Genomic DNA, 7,892 nt, shown 5'->3' on the forward strand with positions numbered 1-7,892 from the left:
TCGAAGTAGTTACTCCCGAGACTCTAGCTCAGTCGATGGCACTCGTTGTCCAACCGACCTTGTTGGAGAGGATCAAAGATCTGCAACTTGCAGACCCAGAACTCCAAAAGGTGCGGCGAAACATCGAGGAAGGGCATGGTAGCGATTTCAATGTAGACGCCGATGGTACGCTTCGGTTTCGAAACCGATGGTGTGTGTCGAAAGATGGAGAGCTTCGTGAATTGATTCTAAAGGAAGCACACCGATCTCCATATGTTGACCACCCGGGCGGCACCAAGATGTATCAAGGACTAAAAATGCCAACAAGTGAAAGCAGAGCGTCGATTTCTAGTAGGAAAGCTTAAAAGCCTACCGATCCCCGTTTGGAAGTAGGAGGATATATCGATGGATTTCGTGGTCGGCTTGCCTCGCTCAACGGGTGGCCACGATGCAATTTGGGTAATTGTGGACGGATTGACGAAGTCGGTTCAATTCTTGCCGATCCACACCACGTGGTCGGGTGACAAGTTAGCGCAGGTATACCTCGACGAGATAGTGAGACTGCATGGGGTGCCGAAATCGATCGTGTCGGATCGTGACCCCACGTTCACTTCACACTTCTGGAAGAGCCTGCAGGAAGCCCTTGGCACATGGCTCGACTTTAGCACCGCATTTCATCCTCAGACCGATGGGCAAACAGAGAGAACCATTCAAACTCTGGAGGACATGTTGCGAGCGTATGTCATCGACTATAAGGGAAGTTGGTGTGATCACCTACCTATGGCGGAGTTCGCCTACAATAATAGTTATCATGCTAGTGTGGAGATGGCACCGTTCGAGGCTCTCTACGGGCGGACGTGTCGGTCTCCTATACACTGGAGCGATGTAGGTGAGCGGGCTGAGTTCGGCCCTGACGTGTTGCGAGAAGTGGAGGAGAAAGTCCGCCTTGCTCGCAAGAGATTGCTTACGACGCAGTCGAGACAGCAAAGCTATGCAGATAGGCGCCGAAGAGATATAGAGTTCGCGGTGGGCGACCGCGTATTCTTGAAGGTTTCACCGATGCGGGGTGTGAAGCAATTTGGAGTGCGGGGAAAACTAAGCCCCCGATACATTGGACCATATGAGATATCGGAGCGAGTCGACACGGTGGCTTACCGACTTGCCTTGCCGCCGAAGCTCGCGGATGTACACAATGTGTTCCATGTCTCCAATCTCCACAAGTATATTCACGATCCCGAGCATGCAATGCTATATGAGCCACCGGAACTTCAAGAAGACTTGAATTATGAAGAGTTTCCGGTCGAGATTATCGCCCGAGAGGTGCGAAGGTTGAGGAATCGAGAAATTCCCTATGTGAAGGTTCGGTGGAGCAATCATGATGATCGCGAGGCTACCTGGGAACTCGAGGATCTGATGAGAAAGGACCATCCTCATCTATTTGAGGAGTAAGGTATGGGTGTGAGTTAAAGTAAAGGATCGAATTAGTTTCGAGGACGAAACTCCTTTTAAGGAGGGGAGGATGTAAGGAAGTGAATTCTCGAAATCTCAGAGTTGTACTTCGTCCAGGATCGACTATTTGTCGAGAGAATACCCTTTGGAGAAGTTAGAGATGTCCAAAGCACAAAGAGTGCCTTGGAGTTGAGTCCACGAGAGCAAATGATGCAAACTGCATCATTGGGCCGATGTTACTCTCGGGGACCGGTCTCTGGAGGTGAGAGACCGGTTCCATCGGCTGGGTGTAGTGGGGTTGCTTGATGCAACAGGTCCCTGGCAGGGAGGAACCGGTCCCCGAACGTGGTCCTAGCAAGAAGTGCCGAAATTTGGCTAAGTCCCGAAAATTCAGCTCTCGGGAACCGGTCTCTCTGAGAGGAACCGGTCTCTTGAGGACCGGTCTCTCAAGGAGAGACCGGTTCCCGAACGCGTGCGCCCGAGGGAGGCTCTCGGGGATCGGTCCCAAGTCGGGGAGACCGGTCTCTCCGCGCGAATTCTTCCAAGTGAGGGCAGTGCAAGGATGGAAAAGTGTAGGGGTTTAAATGCAAAATGGCCATCATATGAGGGATGTATATGGAAAATTACCCTCTCTCCCTCTCATTCTCATCCCCTCATCTCTTTCCCTCTCTTACACTCTCTTGCTCTCTCTCTCTAGAAAGAAAAAGAAGAAGAGAAGGAGGAGAAGAAGAAAAAGGAAAAGAAGAAGGAGAAGAAGGTGGAGAAGAAGAAGGAGATCAAGGAGAAGGCTTTGAGCATCTTCCTCTCTTTCTCTCCTCTCTATTGGAGTAGCTCAAGCGGTAAGCTACAAACCCTAGCTTGTAGAACTTAGGGTTTTTGGGTTTTGAGCCTTGGAAATGGGGTCAAATGGACCCCTAGCACCATTGTTGGTGGATCAAAGCTAGAGTTAGGGTTCCAAATTGCAAATGGCAAGATGGGAACCCTAGGGCACCCAAAATGGGGTTTTTGGTAAAGTATGAGATTGATCTCATTTGAGGCCTCGTAAACCTAATTGGTAGGTCACAAAACGAGGGGGCGAAATCGATTTCGCGATTCGTTGAGTGGGATTGGAGCTATCGGCGAAATACGACCGATTTAGCATTGTCTTGGACCAAGGAAGGCTAAAGCCTTTTCGTAAAGTTCGCCGAGGAGTGTTTATAAAGCCTCTACATCGGTAAAAGGTGGGGGGGTGCCATCCGAAGCTTTCGAACTCCTTTCTATGTCTTAGATTGCATTTAATCTCATTTTTTACATGTTGCATTGTACGATTGCATAGTAGCTCCATTCCTTATGCTTTGTAATTGATAACCTAGTGTACTTGGAACGCTTGGTAACTTAGATAGGTGAGGATTGGGTCGGAACGTGGATTTTATGATACGAAAGAAAAAAGATGAACCCGATGGGGGTTGGTGACATAGAAAGTAGTGTTAAATGTTAAAGAACAAACGAGTGGCATCCAACTGTTAAAGAATAACGAGTGGCATTAATGTAGTGTAAATGACACTAGAGATTTGAGAACCTAGGGATAGATAGATCCCTTAGAAAATGCCTTGTGGATAAAGAACTTAGTAAACCTAAGTACCTTCGCATGGAGAGGTTGTCGATGAGTTATTAAGACATTGACCCTAGTTGTAGGGCATCCTCACTTGGAGAGGATTCGATTGGGTTGTTGACTCTAGTTGTAGAGCATCCTCACTTGGAGAGGATTCGATTGGGTTGTTGACCCTATTGTAGGGTATCCTCACTTGGAGAGGATAGATCTAGCTCACAGTCTGCTTTTGGGGTGGTATAGCCATCCCTATCCCCACATGGAGGGGATTGTCGTCGAGTACTCCGGAGTGTCGGGCGATTAGGACCACTTGAAGGTCCAGACCACATGGAGGTCCGCAGACGGTCCCGGGCTTGGGTGCACTTGGAGCTCCCTCCCCACTTTGGGATTGAAAGGCGAGTTATTGGCGAACCCAAGGGCTTCGCCACATATTGGGTAAGAGAACAGTGAACAATGTCATTGAACATTATTATTCGAACATGGATCGAATTTGTTAGCATGATAGTAAACCTTTACTATATGATGCATGCATTCATTACACATGATTATGGGCATAGTAGCATAGTTTTCCTACTATCGCATTTACAGCTTTCAGATATCTATCTATCTATCTATCTGTTGTTGCTTGTGCCCCCTTAGACCTAGTTGGGAGATCGGCAGAGTCGGCGGTCGAGCCCATTGGGAACTATAGAAGATAGTTCTCACCCCACTCTATTTTCAGTGGTAGGTACAGGGCTGCCGAGAGAGGACCGCGGCAAGGGCATCGCGCCCGACCAGTGAGACCGTGGTAGTATAATAGCTTTCCTTTTTGCATTAGCACACCTATGTATTGAGAGAAATTCATTGTAGGTGAGGTTTTGGAGAGCTATGTATTTTGGATGAATGATGTAATCATTTAAAGAAAATGATGTAAATGAAAAAGGATGAACTATTGTAATAGTTAGCAAAGTACTATCTTTATTTTACATATTATTCTTGTGGATTACTTGCTCTCGTAGTTGCCGGCACTATTTGTGCCCGTTGAATGTGTATGTTTAGAATTTAAATTCCTGAAAAATTCTTGTACACATTCTTGTAGTGAGCCTTGGGCGGACAGGGGAGGTGCTGTCCGTTCAGCGGTCCGCTCGGCGCGCCCTTATCGTGCCAAATTGGTAGTGGTTTCGGGGCGGGGCGTGACATGGTGGCCCCGAAGTGCCCTGACCGATGAAGCGCCAGCGCCAACCGTTGGTGTTCCAGCATTGGGCTACTATGGCTTCCTTGTTCCTCACATGATTGAAGAGGCACGGAAAGAAAGTGCGTAGAGAGGTTTCCCCGATTCATATGTCCAACCACAGTTTGATGTTGACGCCATCACCAAGAGTATGGCTTATACCGCATCTAAAGATTTCACGGCAGTGAAGCACGCCTCTCCACCAGTGCGAGTAGGGTATAAAAGATCTGCCCTCGTGTAAAGGTCTACGTTTGTTGTAGTAAAGAGTTCTGACTAGGTTGTTCCATGGCTGGTCCGTGTCGTTGTAAAAGCGCCACCACCATTTGGATAGCAATGCTAGATTCATCGCTTTCAACTCCTTGATGCCTAATCCTCCTTCTTTCTTGCTTTTGCAAACAGACTTCCAGTTAACGAGGCAAGCCCCCCCAGTGATTTTGTTGCAACCTTTCCAGAAGAAGGCCCTCCGAAGAGCTTCAATTCGTTGCAATACCCACTGGGGAGCTTTAAAAATAGAAAGGTAGAGAAGAGGCAGACTGGTGAGAACTGAGTTGACGAGGGTGAGCCTCCCTCATTGGGAGAGTAGTTTGGCCTTCCAACCTTCTATCCTTGTGTTGATGCGAGTTATAATAATGGACCAATCCTCCTTTCTCAAATGTTTGTTGTAAAAAGGTAGACCCAAATATCGGAAGGGTAGGTGCCCTATGACACAGCCTAGGATGTTAGCGAGTTTAGCTGCTTTCTGGGGCCTATCTCCTAGGTAATAAAGCTCGGACTTGCCCAGATTAATTCGAAGTCCAGATGCCCATTCAAATATTTTCCATAAGAAACACAAGTTTCTCATGCTACGTTTCCGGGGTTCGCAAAAGAAAATAGTATCGTCAACATATTGGATTAGGACTGTTTGGCATGTAGGGGAAGGTCCTATTCCAGAAAGAAGGTTGTTCCTTCTAGCGAATTCGGTCAATCTAGCTAGGCAGTCAGCCACTAATAGAAATAGGTAGGGGGAGAGGGGGTCTCCTTGTCTAACTCCCTTCTGGGCTTTCAACCACTTTGTTGGTGTATCATTCACCAGTATGGCAACTTTTGCATTGCACAAGCACTGTTCAATCCAAGACCACCATTTCTCACTGAAGCCAGCCCACAATAGTACATCTTTCATAAAGCTCCACCTGACATTATCGAAAGCTTTTTCGAAGTCAGCCTTGACACAAGCGCAATCCGTGTTAGTTTTAGAGCACCAGCTGACTAACTCACTGGCAGTAACAAACGAGTCAGTCATTAGTCGGCCTTTAAGGAAGGCCGATTGAGTGGGACAGATGATTGACGGTAAGACATTGGCTAGCCTATTGGCCAGAACTTTGGAGATAATTTTTTGTATTCCGTTAAGAAGGCTGATTGGCCGAAAATCTTTGAGTTTATGGGCTCCCTCTTTCTTAGGGATAAGACAGATAAAGGAGTAGTCAATTGGATCGGTGGAAATTGAGCCTTCGTGGAGTTCGACGAAGACCTTGAAGATATCAACCTTAACGGATTCCCAGAAAGCTTGAAAGAATAAAAGGAAAAAACCGTCTGGTCCAGGGGCCTTGTCGCCAGCTAGTTGGAAAATAGCGTTCTTGACTTCTGCGATGTCGAAAGGTGACGTTAGAAGCTCGGGGTTCAGCAGTCTGTTTTGCTGGTATAGCGCACTCCAGTTCCCGTGGGGTTGCGGTCTCTCCTCCCTCTGTCCAAACAGGCACCGAAAGTTGCGGTAGAAAAAAGATTGCTTTAGCTCTTCGCCGTGAAGTTGTACTCCTTCTTCATCCTCGATGACATCTATAGTGTTAACACGTTTCCTTCCGTTGGCCACTGCGTGAAAATATTTGGTGTTCCGGTCACCTTCCTTTAGTCAGGTTTGTTTGGGCCTGTTTTTCCAAAGAATTTCCTCGTCCTCTAAAACCTGCTGGAGCTGCAGTTTTAGATTTGCCCTCCTTTCTTGTACATTTTCGGACAGATTCTATTGCTCCTCTAAGAGGTCGATTTTCTGTATCTCCTCCTGTAAATGCTTTATGGATTTTCCTATGCTGTAGAAGTTTGTTTTGCACCATTCCTTTATTCTGACCCTGCAGTGTCTAAGCTTTGCATTTAACGTGAGGATTGCAGATCTCTTACTGTCGACTTCGGACCACCAGAGAGGTACGTTGGCCTGAAAGTCATCTTTGGAAAGCCAGACTTTCTCGAACCTAAATCTTCTCTGCGCGAGTTTGGTTCCCGTGGAAAGAAGGATTGGGGTGTGATCAGACGTATGCCTGGGAAGAGCAGTAACCTTGCTTAAAGGGAAGGATAGATCCCAATCTGTGGAAACTAGGAATCTATCGAGTTTGGCCAGGGTGGGTCTGTGTTGCATGTTCGACCAAGTGTAGGATTGGTTCGACAGAGGTAGATCTATGACCTCGAGATTGTTGATGAGATCGGAAAACATGGCCATAGTTTTCCTGCTCCATGGAAGTCCTTTCCTCTCAGATTGATTTTTGGTGCAGTTAAAGTCTCCGCAGATGACCCATCTGTTGAGGTAGACATCTTTGAGGGAAAGTAGTTCCGAACAAAATGCTTCCTTGCCGGCCCAGCTTGGAGGGCCATAGACATTTGTGAGAAACTTTTGAATGTAATTTATTACATCATGCTGTCTAAATTAATATCGTTTTTGGGGACTGGCAAATTTGCAATTGAGAACCATACGGACAGGATTGTCCTTTGTAGAGTGTGAGGTTATTATTGGTTGAATTTTCACTCAATATCTTACAAGGCCAACTTATGGCTATGCAATTTTGTGGAATAGCTCTGGTAATTTTATACATCTAGGTTGCTTTTCGTATGGTGCTTTGATTGGAAATACATATGTACATAGATTTTTGTTTAAGATTAGAATGAGAAGTTTTATTTTATTTTTAATTTAACTATTAAAAAATTCAAATGATCAATGAGCTAAACATACTATTGCTTTTGCAATATACGTACTGTTACTTTGTATTAGTTATGTTTAGTACAACAAAGAAAAGTGATTGAATTTTGCTGGCTAACTGACTTACAAATCAACTAAATCGAATAAAAAAAAATCATGTTCCCAGTTTAGTCCAGGTCATTTACCCGTTGTGCATCATGTTCTAAAAACTGGACGGAATGTGATGTTGCGGGCAGTCGACCCACTATATAGTGCATATGTGGTATGTCCATGCATATGCAGTTTAAAATATTAAATATTTATGAAAACATATTAATAAACCTTTCAAAAGTAGGAATGTACATGTGTTACAAATTGGTTGAACTTTTATGAAGAATTGAATATTATTAAGCACTTAATATATAATATATAATTATCAAGAATTAAATATCCAAAAAGCTATAACCGAAGAAACACAGCCAAAATGTCTATTAGAGTATTCTTATATATATTATAAGAAATCTAAATATAATGCATTTAATTAGCACTCATGTAGATGTTCCATACGCCCAAAAAATGTTAAAATTGTTCCTCCAAATTTGCTCAGTGTCATAGCAATCGCTGACTCTATATTAGCAGTTCATGCCAAAACAATTGTAAGGAAGCTACAAAAATCATTAGTCATGTTGTATAGAAAATCTAGCACAAATTGCACATTAGTGATAAATTGTCATAACTACTTGGATCAT

This window comes from Ananas comosus, linkage group 1, assembly GCF_001540865.1.
Source record: "Ananas comosus cultivar F153 linkage group 1, ASM154086v1, whole genome shotgun sequence".
Classification (NCBI taxonomy): domain Eukaryota; kingdom Viridiplantae; phylum Streptophyta; class Magnoliopsida; order Poales; family Bromeliaceae; genus Ananas; species Ananas comosus.